The sequence below is a fragment of the Erpetoichthys calabaricus genome, chromosome 10, assembly GCF_900747795.2.
Source record: "Erpetoichthys calabaricus chromosome 10, fErpCal1.3, whole genome shotgun sequence".
Taxonomy (NCBI): domain Eukaryota; kingdom Metazoa; phylum Chordata; class Cladistia; order Polypteriformes; family Polypteridae; genus Erpetoichthys; species Erpetoichthys calabaricus.
Window position 1 is genome coordinate 144,086,854 of NC_041403.2, and position 27,430 is coordinate 144,114,283.

Consider the following 27,430-nt stretch of genomic DNA (forward strand, 5'->3'; position numbering starts at 1 on the left):
CTTCCGCTTGCAAACAGTCAAATCCATGTATTTCCAGATTTCTCTGCTAAAACTGCTGTAAAAGAGGACTGCATTTTACAGCATTAAAAAGTGCTTGTGCAAAGCTCATATGAGATGTATCTTTTTCTTTCCACCAACTATTGACTGTCACTCCTATATTTACATCTTTCCAAAAGAAGTTAAAAAAAAGACGAAGCCTCAATGCAAAGATTTTGCTTCAATGATTTTTAGTAATCGAGTTACTCTAGTCCTGCGGTGGGTTGGCGCCCTGCCCGGGATTGGTTCCCTGCCTTGCGCCCTGTGTTGGCTGGGATTGGATCCTTGCAGACCCCCGTGACCCTGTGTTCGGATTCAGCGTGTTGGAAAATGGATGGATGGATGGAGTTACTCTAGTTTTTTCAATAAATCATTTCAGCCTTACCTAATACCTTTTGATATCATTGCAAAAGCAAATTCCATTCAATGTGTTTTTATTAAAGTACTTCTTTATGTAATACAACATAAAATGTATACAGTAAATAGTAACAGTAGCAACAACTTTAAAATACTGGTATATCCATCAATTAGTTACCCAACTATCATTTAAGTAAACAAGTACTGGCATTCATAAATATCAAAATACAATGCAAAGCTTGCATTTTAATTTGTGGCAGAGGTGGGAATCCCCACAGTGTAATAACAAATGGGGTTCACAATCTTGGGGAAATTTCAGCATAGTTTATAAAGAACAATATATCATTAACTACCTGGTTTATACTGACGTGCACATGGTAAATTTATTCCCTGATATTTTCTGTCTAGTAACTGAAAACTACTGCTTAAAAGCAATACTAAATATAAAGAAATCTAACAGTATTATGTATTGCGACGATGCAGGTCCACTCCATGCTCCCATCTTGCATTTGGGGAAGCCTGAACCCAACACCGTCGGTAATGTCACCGAGATGAGCTGATAAATGAAGACACTTCTCAAATGAAGCCAGGGGATATTTCCAAAAAAGTGCCAAAGTGCTTTTATTAAAACCAACAAAACAGTGTCCAAACAAAAAGTGCAGCGCATCTGGTTTCAATAAATAAATCATAAAACCAAGTGTTCAGTGGGGATAAAAACATCAATAAATAAATCCATTAAAATCCGAGGTTAAAATGCAGTCTCAATCTTCCCGATCACAGCCCACCTCCGTCTCTCATTTTCCCCGGCTCACACATTGTTCCCGCAGCCGGCGGAGACCCAACAGCCTCGAGCTCCTTTCGGCCGACCTCCATCTTGGCTTCCATTAAGGACATCACTGCCAGACCGTCTGAGGTCGGCTCTCCTCCCTTCATCCTTATGCAGTCGTTTCTCAGATCCCTTGGGAGGACACCTGCCTTGCTCACCCCGCTCCAATAGAACATTCAGTGAGGCGAACTAGCCCCTAGAGCGCCACAACCTAACGGTCCTCGCGGGGCCCCAGCTCGTGCTGTCTCCTCCTTACAGGCGGCCAGATCGTAGCTGCTAAGACGGCTCTTTCACATCCTTTAACCTCCTTTTTCTTCCTCTATACATCTATTCATCTATCTTACCCCCTTTCCTGATGTCGACCCGTATATATAGCCTCATCTCCCCACGCCTCCGTGGCCGCAGTGCCTTAATCACATGTCGCAGGAAGCCAATGAAGCAAATGAGAGTGAACACACCCACACGTGCAGGTGTGACTCGCTCTAACTACCTCATTAACTCCCCAGGGTCATGCAATCGCGTCCATGGAGAACGACATGGCTATACGGATTTAAAACACGCCCCTTTTTTTTTTTTTTGAAGCCGCAGACCCTCTATATTACATGTATGTATTGTTGAATTACTGAATTCCAAGATATTCCCAGAAACGTCCATTTAAACTAACTCCTTAAGCTGTTCTTGTAGCAAAATGCTAAAGTCTAAAGTGCCAGTGAATGAATTGGTTGGAACTGTAATGTTTGCAAACTTGCCAGTTTTACATTACTTCTTTATTCCAGAACTCCTGTATAGCAGCCTTTGTTTTTCTGTTTTCAAGATTTGTTATGTAGTACTAGGGTGTTGTATAATGTTAGCCATTATGGATATAATGAGAAGTCAAGCAAAATGATACCTTTTATTGGATAACTAAAAAAAGATTACAATATGCAAGCTTTCGAGGCAACATCTTGTCTGAAGAAGGGGCCTGAGTTGCATCGAAAGCCTGCATATTGTAATCTTTTTAGTAAATCATTTTTATATGTAGGGTTTACTTAGTTTTTATCATGCAATTATTATTTCTTCCGCAATAGTTAATCTACTTGCAGTCATGCACAAGTGCAGTACTAACTTTCTGGGTACCACCTATTCTTTAAATAAGCTGGTACCACTACGTATTCTGAATTTTGGTACCAAATTAGTACTGAAATAATATTTCTTTTGACATCCCTAAATAGAATATCCACCATTTATGAATATTCAAACTGTGAACTTCAGGGGCAAATCTCCAGCCGGTGCTCTCACAGATAAAGGGTTAGACTTTTGCAGCATTAATACTTGAGAGCATAGTTAAAGATCAGACGTAATATACAGTAATTTACATTTTATATCTAGCAAATTCAATTATATAAAGTAGCTGAACTAATTACAAAAATACAGTACACAGCGAATAATGACTAAGAACACAGATATGCTCTGTGGCAGATTGCCTTAGAACAATAATTGCTCTAGGGTGGCAGCATTTTTATATTTTGTTGACCAGCCTGAGGCAGTTTAATGGGTCAGTTCTGGTGTACCAACTTGAAACAAAGAGTAAAATTACGTAACCCTTTGTAGGCTGATAGTCCCCTTGACTCCCAGAAATGTAAAGCTGATGTACCAGATTCGACCTTGATTTCAGGAAACACTAAAACAGGTGTGTTGTGTAACAAAACAGTTATTGTCCCTGAGAAAAGGCCAAATACTAAAACTGAACTTATTTTCCAAGAAAGAGTTGGCTTTCTTAAGAGTCATTCAGGTGATGATTACTTAATTGTCTTTATTTGTTCAGTCTCCATGATGTTTTACAATGAAGCATATAACAGTTTTTCCTTCCATCAGAAGGAAACTAGTTTTCTCACTTTTGATGCATGAGTAGGTTACTGCTGATGCAATGCTTAGAATAGACATATGTAGTCAGTTCATTCATTATGGTTTGATTAAGACAGTATTCCCTTGTCCATTCTTGCTCCAATATCCTACACTTCCATCTATACCGGAGGGAATGCTGTTCAAAGTGTGATACCTGACTTCTTGTTCCTGAAATCTATGATCAGCTACTTAGTTTTGCTTACAATAAGGATGACATTGTTGTGCTGGCACAGTTCTCTATAAGCCATCTAATTATTGTTGCTGACCAGGCCTCTGATGATGGTGTCATCAGTGAATTACTAATGGATTTTGAGCTGTTTCTGGCCACAGAGTCAGAGGTGAAGAAGTAGTACTGATCAAAATCCAGTTGTAGAGAGTGGCACTAAATCCTAAATTGAGGAGTTTGGTTGTCATCTTTGTTGGTGCAATTCTATTAAACGTTGAGCCATTGTTCAGTAGCAGTAACAGTTATTATTCAGAAGTGCCAGGATTTTCTGACATGCAAGAAATACTTAATGCATTCCAGCATCAGTCTCTCAATTCTGTAAACCCTGCCAAAATATGTATATCATTATTATTAATTTCATATCATTATTCTAATAATTTATATATGAGATCAAAAGAAATTTATAACCAATCCTAATCACATTCCCCTAACTGAATTTTCAATCAGTCCTTAGTACACTCTATTTGTATTTTAAAGATTGTGGGATTGTTTTTTTTACAAAACAAACAGCAAGCTCTGCATGACCATTATTAGTGTTGCGCAAAGCGCTTATGCTGTGGATTAGTGACGTGAAGACATACAGCATGGACTGCAAAATGGAGAAAGAGAGAGAAAATAGTGAGGAGCAAAACGAGGAGAAAGGCCAGAGAAATTAACAAAGTATCCAAAGTTTGGGATCTTTTCAAGGTGGAGAAAAAAAAAAAAAAAAAACTCTGAACAGTGCATCTATTCCAAAACCAAACTAGCCTACCATAATAGCACATCTCAACTTGGAAGTATCCAGTCTACGCGTCCAGACCACAGAAATATACCTGACACAAGGTAACGTTAACATTAGTATTTAACATAAAACAATATGATTGCTAGTTGAGATGAAGGCTAGTAAAGAATGTTTATTAACTATGGCTATATGTAATGGCTAGTTATGTAAATCAATATGATGGCCAGTTATTATGTTTCTGAGTTAGCAATGTTTTGTTCAAGAAAATAACCACAGAAAATGAAATGCAGTGAATATGAGAAACCCTGAGCTTCTTTCGTGTTATATTAGTCACATACTCCCCTAACTCAGTGATTTACAAAACACAACAGAAAGCAAAATGTTAGGTGGTGTAAATAGCAATTGGAGCCTAGAATTCACCAATCCAATTACAGCAAGTATAATCAGTTCCATTTGTTAGCAGTGAGTAGAGTCAGCAGGTGTAGAGCAACCCTTCAACAAGGTAAATAAATCTACATTAGCCAGTCTTATGTACTTACAGTATGATATTTAGGCCTAGTAATAAGAATCAATAATTATTTCACCTCTTTGTTTTAGTAAATCATAACATTGTATGGAGAGCTTTGTGCAAATAGCTCCACCATACTCAGCTAAGCAAGCAGCTAAGTTCACAGACAGCATTATGGACATGATTATCAGACATATGCCCTCTGCCCAAAGTGTAGGATGAAGGGTTTCAGAAGATGATTTCGATTTTCAATGCCCGGTTCATGCTGCTTCAAGAACTCACTTCACCTACAGCCTGAAAATAATGCCCCCTCAAGAGAGACTCTCAGTCACAAATATTGCAGAATGGCTTGAGGATGTAATTGCCAAATTCAACATTCCATCAGAGAAAATCAAACTTGTTGTCCATGAAAACAGTGCTAAGGTAATAGCAGTTGTGAAGATTTCGGCAAATAAGCAAGGACTGGCATCAGCATGATGTGCAGGTCACACTCTGAACTTTGTTGTGCAAAGCACTCTGAAGAACTACCAAGCTATTTCAAAGTGTGTGGCTGCTACGAGGTGCCTTGTTGAACATTTTAAAGAAAGTAAACTGCCATACTCCCGGCTAAAGGAAAAGCAGCAGAAAATGGGCACACCGCCAACTCATGCTGGTGCAAGATGTTGGTAATCACCGGAACAGCACTTATCGCATGTTATCCATGCTGCTGGAACAAAGTTGGTCAGTGACTGCTGCAATCTCTGACCCAGCAGTGACTCAGAGAGGAAAACACATCTATCTTGATCTCAAGCCTGAACAGTGGAACCTGATTGAAGAGACAAATCACGCCCTTGAGCCATTTGAAGAAGCTATGGTGTTTCTGAGTGGGCAACCATATGTTATCTTCTCTTCAATTCCGCAGCTAGCACAGAGCCTTAGCAAGTCCATAAAGAGTTCAGCTTTTGAGACTGCACCAGTAAGGTCATACCCAGCTCATGTGGCAGAACAGATCACAGCAAGATGGCATGGACTATCTGTGTTTCAATCTGAATCTCCAAGCACAATTGTAATTGCTGGTTCTCTGGATCCCAGGTTTAGAAAACTTAAGTTCTTACCTGCTGACAAACCATCCAAGGTCCAAAGCACAGTACAAACCATAGCACATGCTCTCAAAAAGGAAGCAAGGCAGCCCACCATAAGTGAATATGGAGCCTAGAACACAGCACAAGATAACCCTGTAACGCATCACAAGGGTGCAACAACGTTCCTTAACAACATACAGGAATCATCATCAGACTCCAACACCAGTGATGAAGAGGATAAGGGACGGCAGTTAAACCAAGCTGTGCAGAAGGAGGTCTTGAAATATTTTGGAGAACACCACCATCCAAGAAGGAAAACCTACTGTCATGGTGGAAAATAAATGCAGCATGCTATCCAACACTACCAAAGCTGGAAAAGTCCTTTTTGTGTATTCTAGCAGGATCCATGCCATCACAGCGTCTCTTTTCTGTAGCAGGAAAACAATGCATAAAAGAGCAGAGCAAGCCTAAGTTCTGAGCATGTTTATATGCTCACTTTTCTTTATTGCAACCAACATATGCTACTTTAAGGGCTTATACAGTACACCCTTAAAATTCGCAGGGGTTACATTCCTAGAGCACCCACAAATTGTGAAAAAATGCAAATTATGGATTTGGTTAAAAAAATGCCTATTTTTACAGCTTAAACCCTAAATATGCCCCCAAAACACTTTGATTTCATTTCAACCTCAGGTTAGTACATTACCTAAAAAAAAATGTAAAGATAAACCCGTATACCGTACTGATGTGTCATCCACAGTGGTAGAATGTAAAATACCGATGTTACTGCTATATGTACTGTAATTCATGCAAGCGCATTTTAATTGCCAGAAGCCTTAGAAGGTGTAGGCCATGAACCCTGAACCGCGTCTTTGCGGGTGTCTACTGTACACACAAACACATGCCAGATCTACCTCATGCAGTGGATACGATCCTGCTAGAACTTTTTTTCCCCCCCACTCCTAAAAATGCCAGAAAGACAGTAAAGGCTTACATTATGTCAGAGTTGTAGTTAGGTTGAAAGTTGTAGTTCTGAAAGTTAAGCTGCACGACTTAAAGGCAATTTTTAAATGTTATTATCATTATTGATTTATTCCATAGTTTTAGGGTATACTGTATATGTATACCTTTTTAAAAAAATACTTTGTAATTGATTTATCATTTTTGTATTTATTTGTTTTTGCATTTCAGAAAATGTTTTCATAAAAACCCAGAACGTAAACATGGCAATTAAATGCACTAAATGGCTTTAGTTTTGACAAATAATTGTATCCCATTTACGCAATACAAATGTTATTTAATCTAAAAAGGAAATCAATTAGCTTTTAATTTTAAGAGAGATGTCATTCTTTTTTGCATATTTAATATTGCTCTTAAATAAAGCAAATGTATTTCTTATCCAATTACCCGATAAATCGATGGAATAATCTGTAGCATACTCGATTACTTAAATCACAGGTGGGCAGATTCAGTCCTGGAGGGCTGCAGTGGTTGCAGGTTTTTGTTCCAACCCAGTTGCTTAATTAAAATCCAATTCTTGTCAATTATTTAATTTCATGGCTTGCTAGTGCTTTAACTCTGCCATGTCAAGTCATTCTCATATCCTAGATTTTTTTTTCCTTTCTAAGGATATCATCCAAATGATTTGAAGTCTAAAACAGATGAGTTATTCTCAGTCCTTCACTTTTTTCTATTCATTTTCCTTCCAAGTACAGTAATCCCTCCTCCATCGCGGGGGTTGCGTTCCAGAGCCACCCGCGAAATAAGAAAATCCACGAAGTAGAAACCATATGTTTATATGGTTATTTTTATATTGTCATGCTTGGGTCACAGATTTGCGCAGAAACACAGGAGGTTGTAGAGAGACAGGAACGTTATTCAAACACTGCAAACAAACATTTGTCTCTTTTTCAAAAGTTTAAACTGTGCTCCATGACAAGACAGAGATGACAGTTCTGTCTCATAATTAAAAGAATGCAAACATATCTTCCTCTTCAAAGGAGTCAGGAGCAGAGACTGTCATAAAGGCAAAGGAAAATCAATAGGGCTGTTTGGCTGTTAAGTATGCAAAGCACCGCGGCACAAAGCTGTTGAAGGCGGCAGCTCACACCCCCTCCGTCAAGAGCACAGAAAGAGAAAGAGAGAGACAGAGAAAAACAAGCAAGCAAAAATCAATACGTGCCCTTCGAGCTTTTAAGTATGCGAAGCACGGTGCAGCATGTCGTTTCAGGAAGCAGCTGCACAGAAGATAGCAACGTGAAGATAATCTTGCAGCATTTTTAGACGAGCGTCCGTATCGTCTAGGTGTGCGAACAGCCCCCCTGCTCAATCCCCCTACGTCAGGATCAGAGAAAGCGCAAGAGAGAGAAACAGAAAAGTAAGTTGGGTAGCTTCTCAGCCATCTGCCAATAGCGTCCCTTGTATGAAATCAACTGGGCAAACCAACTGAGGAAGCATGTACCAGAAATTAAAAGACCCATTGTCCGCAGAAACCCGCGAAGCAGCGAAAAATCCGCGATATATATTTAAATATGCTTACATATAAAATCCGCGATGGAGTGAAGCCGCGAAAGGCGAAGCGCGATATAGCGAGGGATTACTGTATTTAATTAAACCAAATAGTGCATGATAAATACACAGGTGTAAATGGTAACAAGCTTTAGCTTGGAGAAATGCTGGTTTCTTTTGTCATTTGCATCTTACTTCTAATAAGCAGCAATTAAAAACCAAGACTACAGCGGTTTAAATAAGCAATAAGGGTTCAAAATATTAACGAGTGAGACAACTAAAGTGAAGAAGAAGTGTTATTTGAGCAATAAGTGCTTCTTATTAAGCAATTGGGTTGGAACAAAAACCTGCAGCCACTGTAGCCCTCCAGGACTGAATCCGCCCACCCCTGACTTAAATAATTAATTGCTGCCTATAGACAAACTCAACTTGCCAGTGGTGACTAAACCCATTATTGGTAGTGGGCAAGTACCTGATAAAATTCATTTCCACACTAATATTCCCTCAGAGGTTTCTGTGGGGTCACTATGGCAAACACTAAAAGCAATTTTAAAAGGACAAATTATCTTAGGTGTCACATAAAACCAAACAGCAGACTAGAAAAGCAAGATTGTGGAAATTTCTGGTGTAGACTAAGGATATACTGCATTGCCAAATGAGGCACTAAAATAAGAAAAGGATGACTCGCCAATTAGAATTGAATCTTTTGACTGCAATAAAAATGTAACACACTGCTGACGGCTCTGCCCAAGAGGTCATTAAAGGCCTGGATCTGGGTTTGTATCCAGGACATTCGTAAGCTCAGATGCCCCACAGCCGCTGGATCCCACGACCTTGCCCAACACCAAGCCTACGCAAGCACTGAACAGAGTAGGAGCAAGAACACACACCTGAAGAACCCCAGAATCAACTGTGAAAAATGCAGAGGTTCCGCCTTCTCTCCGCACAGCACTCACAGTATGCAGTGTACAGGCCGGCCATGATATCCAGCAACCTTGAGGGGATCCTGCAAAGTCTCAGGATGTCCCACAGGGAAGCTCAATCAACTGAATCAAAAACTTTATGAAAAATTGAAAAAGGCTGCAAAGAAACTGATGATATTCACACTTGCAGTCTACGAGAACCCTCAGTGCCAGAATGAGGTTGATGGTAGACTTCTTAGACTTAAAACCAGACTGCTCCGGTTGCTGGTAGGTGAGCAAGTGATCACGGATCCTATCGAGGATGACCCTAGCATAAGGTTGGGCGGTATCCAAATTTTGATACCGTCAAACCTCCCCCCTATTTTACCTTGGTATACGGTATTACCATGAATAATAAAAAAAAATGTGACGTAAGGCTCAGACAGCGTCACCAAACTGTTGGCTTGTGCCTAAACCGTTCAGAAACTGAATATCAAACACTAATACTGAAACAATAACAAAATAACATGCAGAACAATATTAACAACTTTTATTAGCAACAAATAGCAGTTTATAAAAAAGTGCAAATACAACAGTCAAACAGAATTAAATTAACATAAACACCCAGAACAGTTTTCGCACGGAGACGCACACACAAATCAATTAAATTAAATCACACCGCCTGAACAACTTTTAATAACAAAGAAGAGCAGCTTATAAAAAAGTGCAAATAGACCCACAACAGTCAACCAGAGTTGAATTAACATAAACATCATCCATAATAAAGTATCTATCTATCTATCTATCTATTATAAAAAGTATTGCAAAGCAATAGTCCTAAACAAAAATTTCTTTCCAGTCTTCTTTCCAATATTGTTTTTAACGTAAACCAAATAAAAATACCTGAATCAATTAAATAAATAAAAATAAACACAGTGCGAATAGGAACGAATGGCAAGTGGCATCAATCTAGTCAAGATTTTTCGCTAGAAAAACCAGCATGTTTACTTGTCCGGCTTTAACAGGGCACATTGTGGACCAACAACTTTACCTGCGGTGCTGAAAACCCGCTCCGATGGTGTGCTTGTGGCACAAACGCACAGGTACTTTCGTGCCACTCACGACATCTGGGGAAAACGCCCGGCAGCATTTTTCCACCAGAGAAGTGGGTCCTCGTCTCCTTGAGTAACTGGCTCCAAACAGTAGGCTGTTATTTCAGCTCTGACTTGGTCCTCTACGGTGCCGACAGGACCTGCCATTGCATCAGATTTTTTTTGTAGCATACTTCCCAGAGTCATCTTTTTTTGTGAGGGTGCAGGTTGCACCTCTCCCTCTTCCACTCTGATGGCCACTGGACCTGCTGCCTCTAAGCTCACGATCTCAGCCTGTAATTCAGCCTTGGTCTCAGCCAATGCGTTGTCATCCGTCTCATATCCTCCACGGTAACAAGGGTCGAGGAAAGTGCATTTTCGCAATATTTTGCGTACTGAATTGGTTTCATACTTGGCCTCCAGCTTTGTTAGAATTCCAGTTTTAATTGACTTTGTTAGCTGGAGGTCATTTTCTGATGCAGCCAACATATTGTCCCTGCAGAGCTGTAGTATGGGGAGGATACAGAAACTGGTCACATAATTTTCTCCTGACAAAATATCAGTGAAGTCACCGACTGGTTTCAGTGCTTCGTGAACAGCTTTCAAGACGTCCATGTCCTGCCAGGTCAGGGACAGGCTGGTCCTTCTGTCATCAGACAGGACGTGTCTGATCGCTTGGGCCTGCTCGAGGATGCGCTCCACCATTGCCAGTTTGGAGCCCCAGCAACTTGCGCAGTCCTGCTGACGGATGGATGGATGAATTAATTAATGAATGATGAAAAAACGATTAAATGAATGAATAGGCCTAAATAAACGAATAAATAAATAGGCCTAAATAAACGAATGAATGCATAAATAAATAAGTCCATTAATGTATATTATTCCATTTGGTCAAATTTGCATGCACATTTATTTTAGGCTAAATAAGTCCCTTATGCGCATCAAGCCTGCATTTATTTGATAAAATATACAGGAAAAAAATTACAATTTAAAAAATGGTTTTCTATTTTAATATAGCCTACTTTTCAATATAATTTATTTAAGTGATGCAAAGCATATATATATATATATATATATATATATATATATATATATATATATATATTATATATATATATGCCCCTTTTTTTATATTTGAGCCCCTGCCCCTGAGGAACTGCACGTTTTATGCTTACCTTTATGAGACTATGTTTTGGGAGTCCCAAGTCCATTTGCTTCTTGTGGAGTTCATGCTTACGTTGCCAGATGTGTGAAAAGGCCCCGACAATATTACGGCATAGTCCGAGGGCGCGCTCGGTTTTTTGCCTCTGGTCATGCAATCCATTTGTGACAGCCAAGTTTAGATTGTGACCGAAGCAGTATAACCACGGCCAATGCAGGGACCTGATTGCGGCATGAATGTTGGCGTCGTTGTCAGTGGTTATGGCTGAAAGTTTTTTCTCGTCAAGTTGCCATTCCTGAAGTGCAGCTCTGAGCGCAGCAGCAAGATTGTCCACTGTATGACTCTCAGGAAAATACGTAGTTTGGAGGCATTTGGATTCAAGTTTCCAGTCAGGTGTAATAGTATGGACAGTCAGAGACATGTATGGTGTCATGTTAACTGACGACCACATGTCAGTTGTTAAGGAATAACTGTCTGCCGCGGACAGCAGCACTTGAACATTGTCTCTAACTTTACTATATAAATGTGGGACGGCTGTTTGTGAGAAATATTTCCGTCCAGGCAGCTCGTACTGGGCATCTAGGATCTTTACCATGACTTTTTCTCCACTGTGTGGAAAGAGACCATTTCCTTCGCCAAGTATTTTGTCACTGCATCAGTACAGGTTTTCTAAAGGACACTGTCCCTTTTGTACTTTGTTGATTTCCTGAAGGCCCCCATTATCGTCGGCTGCGTACTGGCGGTGGACCTAGATGTTGTTGGTCCTGCATCGGGAGGCGCTGAAACTGTTGCACTGAGTGAACTTGGGTCCATCCTCGCAGCAGTGAGTGGATGGTGGTTTCGTATATGCGACCTCAGGTTCGAGGTATTTCCATCTCTCGCGGTCACCTTTTTGTTGCACTATTTGCAAATTGTCTCGTCCGTATTTACCGCCTCTCCCTTCTCGTTCGGTCGAAACCCGAAATACTGCCAAACTGCAGAAGTTGTGTTCTTTTTCGAGACCAGGTCACTTGGTGCGTGACTCGCCATCTTTCCCCACCTCTCTCTTTCTCCTCCACGCTGTCACGTGATGACAACCACGCATACACATTTTTAGGCATTAAATAAATTATATTTAATATTTAATCCTTGTCTCCCATATAAGTGCATTGTTTTTATGACGGTATAACGGTATTGAAACTGATACCGTTGCTATTTTTAGATCCCGCGGGATACCATATTACCGCCCAAGCCTACCCTAGCAAGGACCTAACCCAGCACCAAGAGTAGTGTAATCCCCCTGTAGTTGCTGCAATCCAGGTAATCACCCTTTCCTTTCCAAATAGGGACGACAAGTCCCGTTTTCCAGCCAGTTGGGATGACATCCATCTCCCAAATGGAAGCAAAGATTGCTTGCAATGCCAGGACGACAGCCTTACCACCAGCCTGGAAAAAGTTCACCCCAGATACCACAGATCCCCTCAGCCTTCCCTCACTGTTAGCTGGTTCACCAATAGTGCAATCTCAGTGAGACTGGGTGGTTCACAGCTAACTGGATGATCAGCCTAAAGAACACATACAGGTGCTGGTCATAAAATTAGAATATCATGACAAAGTTGATTTATTTCAGTAATTCCATTCAAAAAGTGAAACTTGTATATTAGATTCATTCATTACACACAGACTGATGTATTTCAAATGTTTATTTCTTTTAATGTTGATGATTATAACTGACAACTAATGAAAGTCCCAAATTCAGTATCTCGGAAAATTGGAATATCAATTTAGACCAATGCAAAAAAAAGATTTTTAGAAATGTTGGGACAACTGAAAGGTATGAATATGAAAAGTATGAGCATGTACAGCACTCAATATTTAGTTGGGGCTCCTCTGGCCTGGATTACTGCAGCAATGCGGCGTGACATGGAGTCGATCAGTCTGTGGCACTGCTCAGGTGTTATGAAAGCCCATGTTGCTCTGATAGTGGCCTTCAGCTCTTCTGAATTGTTGGGTCTGGCGTATTGCATCTTCCTCTTCACAATACCCCATAGATTTTCTATGGGATTAAGGTCAGGCAAGTTTGCTGGCCAATCAAGAACAGGGATACCATGGTCCTTAAACTAGGTACTGGTAGCTTTGGCACTGTGTGCAGGTGCCAGGTCCTGTTCGAAAATGAAATCTGCATCTCCATAAAGTTCGTCAGCAGCAGGAAGCATGAAGTGCTCTAAAACTTCCTGGTAAACGGCTGCGTTGACCTTGGACCTCAGAAAACACAATGGACCAACACCAGCAGATGACATGGCACCCCAAACCATCACTGACTGTGGAAACTTTACACTGGACCTCAAGCAACGTGGATTCTGTGCCTCTCCTCTCTTCCTCCAGACTCTGGGACCTTGATTTCCAAAGGAAATGCAAAATTTACTTTCATAAGAGAACATAACTTTGGACCACTCAGCAGCAGTCCAGTCCTTTTTGTCTTTAGCCCAGGCGAGACGCTTCTGACGCTGTCTCTTGTTCAAGAGTGGCTTGACACAAGGAATGCAACAGCTGAAACCCACGTCCTGCATATGTCTGTGCGTGGTGGTTCTTGAAGCACTGACTCCAGCTGCAGTCCACTCTTTGTGAATCTCCCCCACATTTTTGAATGGGATTTGTTTCACAATCCAGGGTGCGGTTATCCATATTGCTTGTACACTTTTTTCTACCACATCTTGTCCTTCCCTTCGCCTCTCTATTAATGTGCTTGGACACAGAGCTCTGTAAACAGCCAGCCTCTTTAGCAATGACCTTTTGTGTCTTGCCCTCCTTGTGCAAGGTGTCAATGGTCGTCTTTTGGACAACTGTCAAGTCAGCAGTCTTCCCCATGATTGTGTAGCCTACAGAACTAGACTGAGAGACCATTTAAAGGCTTTTGCAGGTGTTTTGAGTTAATTAGCTGATTAAGAGTGTGGCACCAGTTGTCTTCAATATTGAACCTTTTCACAATACAGTAATCCCTCCTCTATCACGGGGGTTGCGTTCCAGATCCCTCCGCGAAAGGTGAAAATCCACGAAGTAGAAACCATAGGTTTATATGTTTATTTTTATATTGTCATGCTTGGGTCACAGATTTACACAGAAACACAGGAGGTTGTAGAGAGACAGGAACTTTATTCAAACACTGCAAACAAACATTTGTCTCTTTTTCAAAAGTTTAAACTGTGCTCCATAACAAGACAGAGATGACAGATCCGTCTCACAATTAAAAGGATGCAAACATATCTTCCTCTTCAAAGGAGTGCGCGTCAGGAGGAGATAATGTCAGAGAGATAGAGAGAAAAAAGCAAACAATCAGAAATCAAAAGGGCTGTTTGGCTTTTAAGTATGCAAAGCACCGCCGGACAACGCAGCTGCTAGGAAGGGAGCAATGTAAAAGTAGCCTTTCAGCATTTTTTTAGAGGAGCGTCCGTAGTGGTCGTCTAGTGGTGCGAACAGCCCCCCCTGCTCACACCCCCTCCGTCAGGAGCACATAATGTCAGAGAGAGTGAGAGAGAGAGACAGAGAAAAACAAACGATTAAAAATCAATACGTGCCGTTCAAGCTTTTAAGTAGGCTATGCGAAGCACCATGCAGGAAGCATATCGCTTGACAAAACAGCCACATTTAAGCCCAGCAAGGAACAGAGCAATGTGAAGGTAATCTTTCAGTGTTTTCTGAGGAGTGGCCGTATCTTCTAGGGGTGTGAACAGCCCCTGTGCTCACAATATATTTGATTGAGTTTTATTTAATACGTAATTCATGCTCTGATTGGGTAGCTTCTCAGCCATCTGCCAATAGCGTCCCTTGTATGAAATCAACTGGGCAAACCAACTGAGGAAGCATGTACCAGAAATTAAAAGACCCATTGTCCGCAGAAATCCCCGAACCAGCAAAAAATTCGCGATATATATTTAAATATGCTTGCATATAAAATCCGCGATAGAGTGAAGCCGCGAAAGTCGAAGCGCAATATAGCGAGGGATTACTGTATTCTAATTTTCCGAGATACTGAATTTGGGACTTTCATTAGTTGTCAGTTATAATCATCAAAATTAAAAGAAATAAACATTTGAAATACATCAGTCTGTGTGTAATGAATGAATCTAATATACAAGTTTTACTTTTTGAATGGAATTACTGAAATAAATCAACTTTGTCATGATATTCTAATTTTATGACCAGCACCTGTATATAGGAAGAATTTAAATTGCAATAATAAAGAATAATAATGTAGTACAAAATTAAACCAGGAAGCACAAAGAAATAACTAAAAATTGTAAACAATACTACATGGTTTTATATTCTTCACAGTGTAAAAGCAACAAAGTTCAAGTAAAGAATTTGTTTTTGCTAAAAATATAAATATTACAGCTCAGTGATATCTTTAACCTCTGAAATATAAAATGCCATAAACTTGTTGCAGAGAAAAGCAGCAAGCCCAAATGGATACCCAGTGGTATACAGTAATCCCTCACCTATCGCGGGGGTTACGTTCCAGAGCCCCCCGCGATAGGTGAAAATGCGCGAAGTAGCGACCTATATTTATTTTATTATTTATACATATTTTAAGGCTTTATAAACCCTTCCCACACTCTTATAAACCTGTCTCACTCTCTTGTTAACCTTTCCCACACTCTATAATTATAAACACTTCCTATGCTCTTAAACACTTTCTACATTCTTAAACACCACAGACCAACACTGCACACTGCACGAAGCGATCAGACGTCAATGTGTCTGCATTCGCTTTGTGAAGGGGGGCAGCTGAACTCACGCTGAGAAGAAATGGACTTTGTGCTGCTTCTGCCAAAATGCCTGCTTGTCGCTCTGCGCGTTCAGAAGGAGGAGGAGTGTGTGTATGGGTGTGTGAGGGCTGAACGCACGTTCGCTCAAACCCCCCTCCCCGGAGGCGCAGTTCGCATTGTCAAGGGGGTGGGGAGCTGAATGAACGCTAAGGAAAACTGGACTTTGTGCTGGCTTTGTGCTGCTTGTCGCTCTGCCTGTCAATAATTTAAAAGCCTGTACATCACCAATTTTCCTGTCTCATTGTCTTGTCTTGCGTGAAGTTAAAATGTTTTATAATAGTGAGATGTTACTCATATCCTTAGCCCGACATCCACATATCATATGTGTTAACAAAGTGTGTTTTATAAGTTTACATGTGTTTAAAGCATGTGGGATGGGTATTTTAAGGCTTAAACTATAAAAATGTTTATTTATATGGTCTTTCTATATCACGGATTTTCTCCTGTTGCTGATGGGTCTGGAACATAACTTCCGCGATAGGCGGGCAATCACTTGTATTTAAAAACCCGCGAACTCGTGAATCCACGAAAAGTGAACCGCGAAGTAGCGAGGGATTACTGTATTACAAAAAAAAAAAAAAAAATTACCTCTGTTAACATCATTATTATTGTTAGTAACGTTTACATAAGCTAGAGAAAATACAACTCTACCAAAGCATTAAGCCAAGATTCAATTGCGGTCTTTCCAAAGAAAAATAAAGACTGGCTACAATACGTTTCATACAGACCAATTCCACTACTGAATAATGCTGTTAAGATATTAGCAAAAAACTTCCATTTGTAATATCAAAATACCAAAGCTGGATTTGTTAAAGATAAAGATATTTAGTGTCCAATCTTCAACACTAGTTTAATGCAATATATTCACCTAGAGCAGAGGTAGCAAACTCCAAGGCCTCAAGTGCCACAGTGGCTGCAGGTTTTCATTCTTACCATCTTCTTAATTAGTGACCAGTTTTTGCTGCCTATTACTTCTTTTAATTAACTTGACTCAGGCCCCATAGTTGTTTCTTTTTCTTTTACAGTGATCCCTCGCTATATCGCGCTTCGCCTTTCGCGGCTTCACTCCATCGCGAATTTTATATGTAAGCATATTTAAATATATATCGCGGATTTTTTGCTGCTTCGCGGGTTTCTGCGGACAATAGGTCTTTTAATTTCTGGTACATGCTTCCTCAGTTGGTTTGCCCAGTTGATTTCATACAAGGGACGCTATTGGCAGATGGCTGAGAAGCTATCCAGCTTACTTTCTCTCTCTCTCTCTCTCTCTCTCTCTCTCTTGCGCTGACGTAGGGGGGTGTGAGCAGGGGGGCTGTGTGCAGCTGCTTCCTGAAAGAAATGCTGCACGGAGCTTCGCATACTTAAAAGCTCAAAGGGCACATATTGATTTTTTTTATCTGTCTCTCTCTATCTTTCTCTATCTCTCTTCCTGCTCCTGACAGAGGGGGTGTGAGCTGCCGCCTTCAACAGCTTTGTACCGGCGGTGCTTCGCATACTTAAAAGCCAAAAAGCCCTATTGATTTTTTTTTTGACTGCTTGCTTTGCACTCCTTTGAAAAGGAAGATATGTTTGCATTCTTTTAATTGTGAGACAGAACTGTCATCTCTGTCTTGTCATGGAGCACAGTTTAAACTTTTGAAAAAGAGACAAATGTTCGTTTGCAGTGTTTGAATAACGTTCCTGTCTCTCTACAACCTCCTGTGTTTCTGCGCAAATCTGTGACCCAAGCATGACATTCTAAAAATAACCATATAAACATATGGTTTCTACTTCGCGGATTTTCCTATTTCGCGGGTGGCTCTGGAACGCAACCCCCGCGATGGAGGAGGGATTACTTTATTAGCAGCCAAACGATAATGAGACACAAAACAAGCCACCACATGACCAGCTCCCCTGTGCCCATTACACAATATCTGAAATTAAAGAGAGGTGATGGTCTTGGTAAGGTTGATTTCTCGGGTCACCACAACATTTTGACGGTGCTCTTAGAAAGAACAGAAAAACAACAGCTTTCGAAATGTGTGCTGTGGCAGAATGAGAGCAGCAACAAGCCATGGAATTAAATGACGGGTTTAATTGACCGCAAGAATTGGCTTCTCATTAAGAAAGTGACTGGAGTGAAATTTTTTTTAACATAGCTTCCATCTTAAAGAAATCACATAAAGGGTTAATAAATGTCAGAAACCTTTGCAGGCATATCAGGAAACCAGATAAAAGGTCAAGTGAAGAACAAAATGTACTAAAAGACGACTAAGAGATGACTGCAAAAAATCAGCAGATGTCATGAAAAAAAACAAAAAAAAACAGAACAGACAATTGTTATATGCACAGATATTTCAAGGGTAGTGGCTCAACTCAAAGGTATAAGAAGAACCAGAATATAACATAATAGACTTTTATTTTATACAAGTCATTTGGGTGTCAACCAACCAACCAACCAGAGTAAATGTATGCATTGATTGACACAGTATGTTAATTCAATAGTTTATAAAATGGACCTCTATTCTTTATTCTCTGATCATTCTGACCATCCTGTAACAGACTGTTTTGAAGAATGCTCCCTCCAAGGCATTTTGCAGAGGAGTATTTAAAAGATACAATGAACAGCTTTTCTCCTGCCTGATTACTGAATTGTCCTGTTAGAGGATGTTTCTTTCTTTAATAAGATGTTAAATTTCTATCACAGTATTCACTGTAAATCATTGAACCGATTAAATTATATTTAACCACCAAAATGTTATTAGTGAAGGGCATTGGTTGTCGATTAAATTATATTTAATTATCTCGGGACATAACGTGAGCTACCACAGCTATGCTGATGACACACAGCTGTATTTATCAATAGTACCTGATAACCCCCATTCTCTAGATTCACTAACACAATGTCTAACCTGTATCTCAGAATGGATGAATAGTAAGTTTCTCAAATTAAATAAAGAGAAAACCAAAATCTTAGTGATTGGTAATAATGGATACAATGAGGCTATTAGAAATAAACTTGAGGCATTAGGATTAAAAGTCAAAACAGAGGTAAAAAGCTTAGGGGTAACCGTTGACTGTAATCTGAGTTTTAAATCACATATTAATCAGATCACTAGGACAGCATTTTTTCACTTAAGAAACATAGCAAAAGTTAGACCTCTTATATCATCGAAAGATGCAGAGAAATTAGTTCACACTTTTGTTTTCAGTCGGCTAGATTACCGTAACGCACTCTTCTCAGGACTACCCAAAAAAGACATAAATCGTTTGCAACTAGTGCAGAATGCAGCTGCTAGAATCCTTACCAGGAAAAGAAAATCCGAACACATTTCTCCAGTTTTGATGTCACTACACTGGTTACCTGTGTCTTTCAGAATTGACTTTAAAATTCTGCTTATGGTTTATAAAGCTTTAAATAATCTCGCTCCATCTTATATATCGGAATGTCTGATGTCTTATATTCCAAATCGCAACCTCAGATCCTCAACTGAGTGTCTCCTTAGAATTCCAAGAGCAAAACTTAAAAGAAGTGGTGAGGCGGCCTTCTGCTGTTATGCACCTAAAATCTGGAATAGCCTGCCAGTAGGAATTCGCCAGGCTAATACAGTGGAGCACTTTAAAAAATTGCTGAAAACACATTATTTTAACATGGCCTTCTCATAACTTCACTGTAATTTAATCCTGATACTCTGTATATCCAATTCATTATAATAACTATTCATTCAGAATCTGTACTAACCCCTACTCTCTCTTCTGTTTCCTTTTCCGGTGTCCTTTTGGTGATGGCTTGTGCCACCTCCATCTACCCAAAGCACCATGATGTTCCAACAATGATGGATGGATTAAAAGCCAGAAATCTGTATGACCATCACCATCAAGTGACTCCGTGAGAACCCTAACTACAAAAAGGACTATTTCATTTATATTAGGTAGAATGCCCAGGGGGGACTGGGCGGTCTCGTGGCCTGGAACCCCTACAGATTTTACTTTTTTCTCCAGCCGTCTGGAGTTTTTTTTTTTTGTTTTTTCTGTCCACCCTGGCCATCGGACCTTACTCCTTTCTATGTTAACTAATGTTGTCTTATTTTAATTTTGTATTTTGTCTTTTATTTTTCTTTTCTTCATTATGTAAAGCACTTTGAGCTACTTTTTGTATGAAAATGTGCTATTTAAATAAATGTTGTTGTTGTTGTTGTTGTTGTTGCGTGATAAAACGATGTCCACCTGTCTGTGTCCAGGCTGCATTCCACAAGATGTTAACTATAATTTCATAAAACAAATGGAATTCAGCCATTTATAAAATTATTCTACTTTAACAGGTACACATATCACATTTAAAATTAGCAATGTCATCAAGTATGTGCACTACCAGGCCTCATGCTTTGGGAATGCCAACTTAAACCATTTTGGTCACAAATTCCTGTGCATATCTTACAGGGTCTTAGTTTTAAAATTACTAACACTTAACAGCAATATTTGTAAGTCTTCTATGTAATATTCTAAGCCACACTACATGCATAAAAACGTATTTTTCTGCAATGGAAGAATCTAAATCCACCTTCTATAAACTCAGTAAAAAAATGAGGCTGTACATAATCTGAAATTGTAAAAAATCTAATTATCTGTGAGATCTGTTTTCAGAACGTAGCAAGAACTTGTACCCTATAATGTGGGGATATGTTATGGAACCAAGTGATTCTGTAAAAATTTTTACCATGCATACAATAAGGTGGGGTTGATGTAAACAGAACACAATATTGCTGTAAGAATGAAGATTTTGAATACATGCACCTTTGTGCAAAATGTATGTGTAAAGAAGAATGATTCAGTGCAAACTGAGTCACATTTGGGATTTCATGAGGGCCCAGCTCCCAATCCCCCTTATGTCACTTTGATTGCCATGGCTCATAGTACTGCATACTAGTGAGGCGGTTACAAACAGTTATGCGTTGTGAGGCACGGCACAATCAGAAGTTCAAAGGGGAACCCTGCACCTTATTGATTCGAAGTAATTGCAACATCATGGGGGAAATTAATACTTCAATTCATTTTCAGGTTACTTTATTATTTTCATTATCACTTAAAAGAATCTGAATCTGCACTTTCAGATCCTAGCGACTACAATTAAGACCTCTGCCTTGTTTCCTGGGTACTGATGTCCCTTTTAGTGGTGTGCATGACAGTCATTTCATTTTAGAGTTATGATCTGCAGTAGGAGTGTGTGATAAACCAATTGTAATATCTGTATGAAATTCTTCTTGTGTTGAGAATTTGAAAAAAAAAAATTTACCTGGCATGCTAAACATTTATAGAAAACTTGCAAACACATTTAAATATAAAACATGCCTGTTTCATCATCAGAACAAATCTGTGCAAGCAGAAGAAATTTGGAAATGTCACATGAGTGTACAGGGAATATCTACAAGTAGTAATGGGCAGATGAAGACCCTTGAAGCTTCTTCCCAACTGTGCCAAAAAAAAAGACCCAAAGCACTGAAATAGTGACATCTGGAGGTTTAAAGAAATCATAGCAGCTATAAGCTCAAGGAAGCTAGTGGAGGAACAGCACTCACAAGCCCTTGCTGTTCATATAGGTTCAGTCAGACTAGTGCAATACCTAAGAACGTTCTGTGTGCTCATTTTGATCTTATGATAGTCACATTGTCATTAAACTGCTGCAACAAAAGCACATGTATGGGTGACAATTTTCTACAATAAAATGTTTAAATGTATTGTCCTAAAGATATAATTTGTTATCTTTATGATTACTGTAGCATAGCGCCAATGCTCACCTGAGCTGAGCGCCAGTGGATTCTAGCCCTTTACATGGTTGTTTTAGGAAGCTCGCTATACTAAGAATGGCTACTTTTGCCCCAGTAGTTTTGATTTATTGCAACTTTATCAGATCTGCAGCTGACACTAAAGCTGCTCTTTTCTACGATGGAATGACAACTAATACTGTTGTTCGGTCTTCCCCAGGCTGGCGACACTTGTCAGGGCCATTGCTATAGCAACGTAAACAACAAACGTCCATCGGCACTCAGAGCTGGTAATGCTACAATACGTTATAAGATATTATTGATTCGTACCTAATTTACAACTTTTTCAGGTCAAGGGATTTTTGCTGTGAAATAAAGTGAAAGCTTAATATTTTTCTATCAGTGTATGGGGAGTAATTGCACTAAAGGTTAAAGGAATGTGCATGTGAAACTGATCACAGATAAGGCAGTTTAGAGAATATACCTATAGTGGTCTAGAGCATTAATAAAACACTGTCAGTTCCAGTATATTTCAGAATAGTACGGTATTTACTTTATTGCCGGATAACAAACCCACACTTCTGGACTCCATATTTACTTCAATATCATCTCTGTATAAGATATGACCAGTAGCTTCATATCCCTTCATAGCATGTAGAGCAGCACAGAGCTTCAAAGCAGTCTGAGCACTTCTGGTGCTTCAGTGACATTCAAAACTTCATACGCTTGTGATTAATCAAGGAGATATAACCTTTGAAGTCTTGGTGTTACAAGTCCCATCCCTATTTACAGGGCTCTAGAAATTTGACATCCCCAACTAAGCACTAACACCTCCTTCTTTTTCATTTGCAAACCAGAGGATCAGTCAAGAGATGATTTCTTACATATGGGTTTCGCCCATAGGACCCACCTCCTCCTCCTCCCTAGGACCTATGTAAAAGAACAGTAACACCGGAAGTCAGCACTCACTTAAAAATCCACCTCCAAGAAAGATGCACCTCTGATGGGGGAAAAGCCACGTAATACAGCCTGTAAATGGGCAATAAACACCCAGTATTTTTGTTGGACTTTATTTTCCGTTTGTCCTTAATTTCACATTCATTAAATAGGTGCCTAAATGGATACCAATCCTCTACAATATCACTTTTGTATTTTAAACAGTGTATTAGTACTTTAAAAGTAACATTTTTATGTATGGGCCTCTTTAAAAGTACTATCCAAACTGATTTGTGAGTAAAAGCCATGTCTTGTGTGGTCTTCGCTTGACAGCTGCAGCATGAGCGAATACAAGAAAAGGAAGTTTACTTTTAGAAATTCAGTAGAGGTGATTGTGTGTTTTCATTCCCATGCAAATTTTGCACTCCACCTTTCAACTGGCACTAAAATTAAATATATGTAAGTCTAAAACATGGACCCACCAGGTCATGTTACCAGACATTTCAAAAGCATAGTGTGGTCCATGTGACCTTGCAACGGGCTGAAAAATACGGACAAACTGAATAAAAATGAAATGTGCCAATTTTGAGCTGCAGTAATTTGGCGTTAGGTTCTAATTTCCAAGTAAACATCAAAACAATTCTGATTTTTTATACTAAATGTTTACCAAATTTCTTGGATTTTGACATCATTAACATGAATGAGCCAAGAAGTGATATCTCATGGTTTGTTCCCAGTGCTGCTTGGAAGTTTGTAGGCCACTGTTTCCCTGAATTAATAAGGTTTGAAGATGTTATCTTATCAGAATAAATGTAATAATTTTAAATTATGTACAAGTACTGATTTGATGTTTTTACAAGTAGTAGTAAATTTTTTGAAAAAGACCTAAAGGCAGTAATTTCAAAGGAACTCTTACATGGTCCTCAACTGAAAAGCTCAATAACTAAATCTAGCATTTTTTTGTAATTATTATTTTACTATTTAATACTATTAATAATTTTTGAATAATTTATTTTACCTTTCAAGTTTTAATACTTTGCTGAATAAATTATGGTTGTTTAATTTTTGGTACGAGTTCCTTTTTGGTGTCACAACTTCCTGCATTATATTTCTGATAACAGGTTGGAATACCCCATAATAATGAAAGAAGAATTCTAGAGGAAATAACATAAAAAAATGTATATATAATTGAATATGTTTCTTTATATTAAAATGTTCTAAACAGTGCAGCATCAGCAATGCTCATATATCACCGTTGCAGAATACACAGATTCAACTTTAAATCACTTCTAACATAATAAATAAACAAATATTCAGAGATCAAAGCCAAGATTCCCAAAAATATATCTATGTTTAACTCACAGCTGACTGCAGTTTCCGAAGTCATCCTTGAAAAACAGCCACTTGAGAACTGTTCATTCACTACCTGTAAAATAAAAACAAGTTTTTTTTTGTTTTTAAAAACATGGAGCAGAATGGTGGTGCAGTGACCTGCTCTATGGCCTCACAGTCACAGAATCCTGCATTCCCAGTTACTATCACATTTTAACAGTATGTGCATTCTCAGTGCCCATGTGAGTTTTCTCCAAGATATGGTTTCCTTCCATGTTTCTAAGATGTGCAGAAAAAGGTTATAGGGCTGGTTTGGGACTGCAGTCCCCTGTAACTAAGAAATTTTAAAATAGACCTGGGGCCTCATGCATAACACCATGCGTAGAATTCACACTAAAACAAGGCGCACGGACAAAAACAAATTGTTCTTACACATAACAAAATCCAGATGCATAAATCTCTGTGTACGCCAACTTCCACGTTCTTTTGCTACATATATCCTGGTCAACGTGAAATGTAACACACGAGCATGCACCTGCCACCCCACCCCAACTCCTCATAGAATTTCAGATATTTTAATATGCAAATCAATGTAAATAGCCCTTTCCGTTCAGTATTCGGTTAAAAGACAATGGAAAAAGCATGTCAAAAAAGAATTTCAGCGAATGTAAAGTTAAGGCAAGGAAAAACATACTATTTGTTGGCATAAACAACAAAAGTCGATCAAGTGATAGAGTGTGGAAAAACTTGAACATTCAAGTTCAGAAAGATGCACAGTGCCCGAAATAAAAAAAAGAAGTGATTAGATATCAAAGTCGCCATAAAAAGGCGAGTCATTGCCCACCATCTGAGTGTCATACGGAAGTGTATCAAGGTACAAAGGAAAAAAAAAAAAATGGGACACAGTGAAAAAGAGGTCAAAATGTCCACTTCAATCTGGTAGTTTATTTTGTCCTTAAAGTAAAACGTTGTAAACGTAATCTTAAAATCGTTTAATTTACTACTTTCTCAAATCCCATCGTAACTGAAATAGCACGTTAAATTCTTCATATTCAATGTGGTCTATGTACTCTGTGTATGAATCACTATGTGCTTCTTAAACGGGCTTTCTCTTACGCTGACAGGACACAGAATACATTAAATTCATGATATTACAGATCTCTGAAAAATGTAAATAATACGATGTATACTTGATATAAATTTCACGATGATAGGAATTAAAGCATGTATTAAACATGAGGGCACGGTGGCACAGTGGTAGCTACATGCCGGTGCCCCGTCCAGAGATTGTTCCTGCCTCCCGCAAGATACTTGCTGTGCACAACCCTCAATGAAATAATTAATTGCATCAGTGATGTCTCTTAAATGTACTACCCCACAATTCCTGCTCTTCCTTTTCTTTCTCCAAGTAATCAATTGCCACACAATAAGTTCTTTAATAAATGTAAAACCATCTCTAAGCTTAGAACGCTGATTCTTCAAAACGTTTAATTAACTTTGAAATATCTTTCTAGTACATGTTTAATTATTCCATCCATCTATCCATCCAGGGTCGCACCAGTCCCAGGAAGCATACAGTGCGAAGCAGAAACAAGCCCTGAATGGGGAGTCAGCTCATCGCTACCACTGCGCCACCGTGCACACACGTTTAAACATTAACAGTATAATTATTTAAATGAATTTAAAAGGTATCTGTATAATGTAATATAATACTTTACTGTATTCATCTTAAAAATGATATCAAGAGCTCCAAGAAGACAGCACTTGGAAATCTAAATCGATTTAGAAGCAAGTCGTCATCATATGTAAATACGCGTTCTCTTCTATTGAAGTGAATTCCTCCATAAACTTATTTCCCTATAAAATGATAAAATAACAACAACAATAATAATATGATAAAAACAATGAAAAATATACAATATGTAAGCATAAGTGGCTCAGGTTGTGCAATATTATAACTGTAGTGGAAGTTTAAAGTGAGATAATATGAAACTGTTTCTGAACTGCCAGGTCCGAACAGGAAAGGCTTTAAAGCGTCTGCAGTATGGAAGCAGTTCAAATAGGCTGTGCGCATGGCTGATGCAGCATGTGCTAGATGCTGTATCCTGATAATCCTCTTTCCGATCAGTTGCTGTAGAGCTGTGATTCTTGTGGACGAATAATTTTAGGGTAACATAGCATTCATCTTTAAGAAATAGCATAAAGGGTTAATAAACGTCTGAAACCAGATAAAGGTCAAGTGAACAACAAAATGTACACTGAAATACAAGAATTGGTTTAGGAAAAATACTGAGATGATCAATTAAATAAAGAATGTACCAGAAGAAAGGTTGATGTAATACACAAATGTACTGAAGGATGACTAAGAGATGACTAAGAAATCAACAGATGCCCTATAAACGAGAATCGACAGTTGTTATATGCACAGAAATTTCAAGGGTGGTGGCGCAACTCAAAGGCATAAGAAGAACCAGAATATAACATAATAGACTTTTATTTTATACAAATCATTTGGGTATAAACCAATAAACCAACCAGAGTAAAATGTATGCATTGATTGACACTGTATGTAAATTCAATAGTTTATAAAATTAACCTCTATTCTTTGTTTCTCTGACCATTCTATAACAGACTGCTTTTGAAGAATGTTCTATCCAAGGCATTTCGCTGAGGAGCAATTAAAAGATACAATGAATAGCTTTTCTCCTGTCCGATTACTGAATTGTCCTGTTGGAGGAAGTTTCTTTCTTTAATAAGATCTTAAATTTCAACCACAGTTTTTGGCACCCAACGTTAAGACGCTCCATACCCCGGAGGGAACTCCCAGCAGAATCTCAAAAGATGCAAAGCCAATGATGTAAAATCGGAACAGATTTGAACCCATCCGCGTGGGACTCCCCTCCAGAGGATGTGATCGTCAGACCTGAAACGGTAGGAGGAGGCATGTTCATTTGTTCTTTTGGGGATAAGGCGATATATCCCAAGCCGTTAGAATAGGGAGTGTTTTCTGTCTAGAGTTAGGATAGTTTTTAGTGTAGTTAAGTTAAGAGCCTTTTGCCCACTAGAGACAGCGTAAGTCCTATAAAGAAAAGGAATTGGTCAATAAAATTGGGTTAGAATTAACTCTTGGAGACTTGTGGTCTTCAGTTCAAGTGGAGACTTCTTGTCTTCAGTTCAATTAACTTTTGGAGACTTAATTGTCTCTGGTTCAAGTGGCTCTTGGTGTCAGTTCAAGTAGTTTTAAGTGAAGGACGCTTCACAAACATAGTGGGATGGTGGATGTCACATTATATACGTTAAGAGGTAGCAACCCGTGAGACGGCACAGGTAGAAT

General features: G+C 39.0%; 1 protein-coding gene across 2 annotated transcripts in view; it reads right to left on the reverse strand.

The window, feature by feature from the left end:
* chd6 (chromodomain helicase DNA binding protein 6) overlaps positions 1-27,430 on the reverse strand; it is a 254,759-nt gene that overhangs the window by 204,924 nt on the left and 22,405 nt on the right. For both annotated transcript variants that reach the window (XM_028812022.2, XM_028812021.2), the window contains exon 2: positions 24,127-24,190. The gene's annotated coding sequence lies outside the window, so the exon portion shown is untranslated. The remainder of the gene's footprint in view (positions 1-24,126; positions 24,191-27,430) is intronic.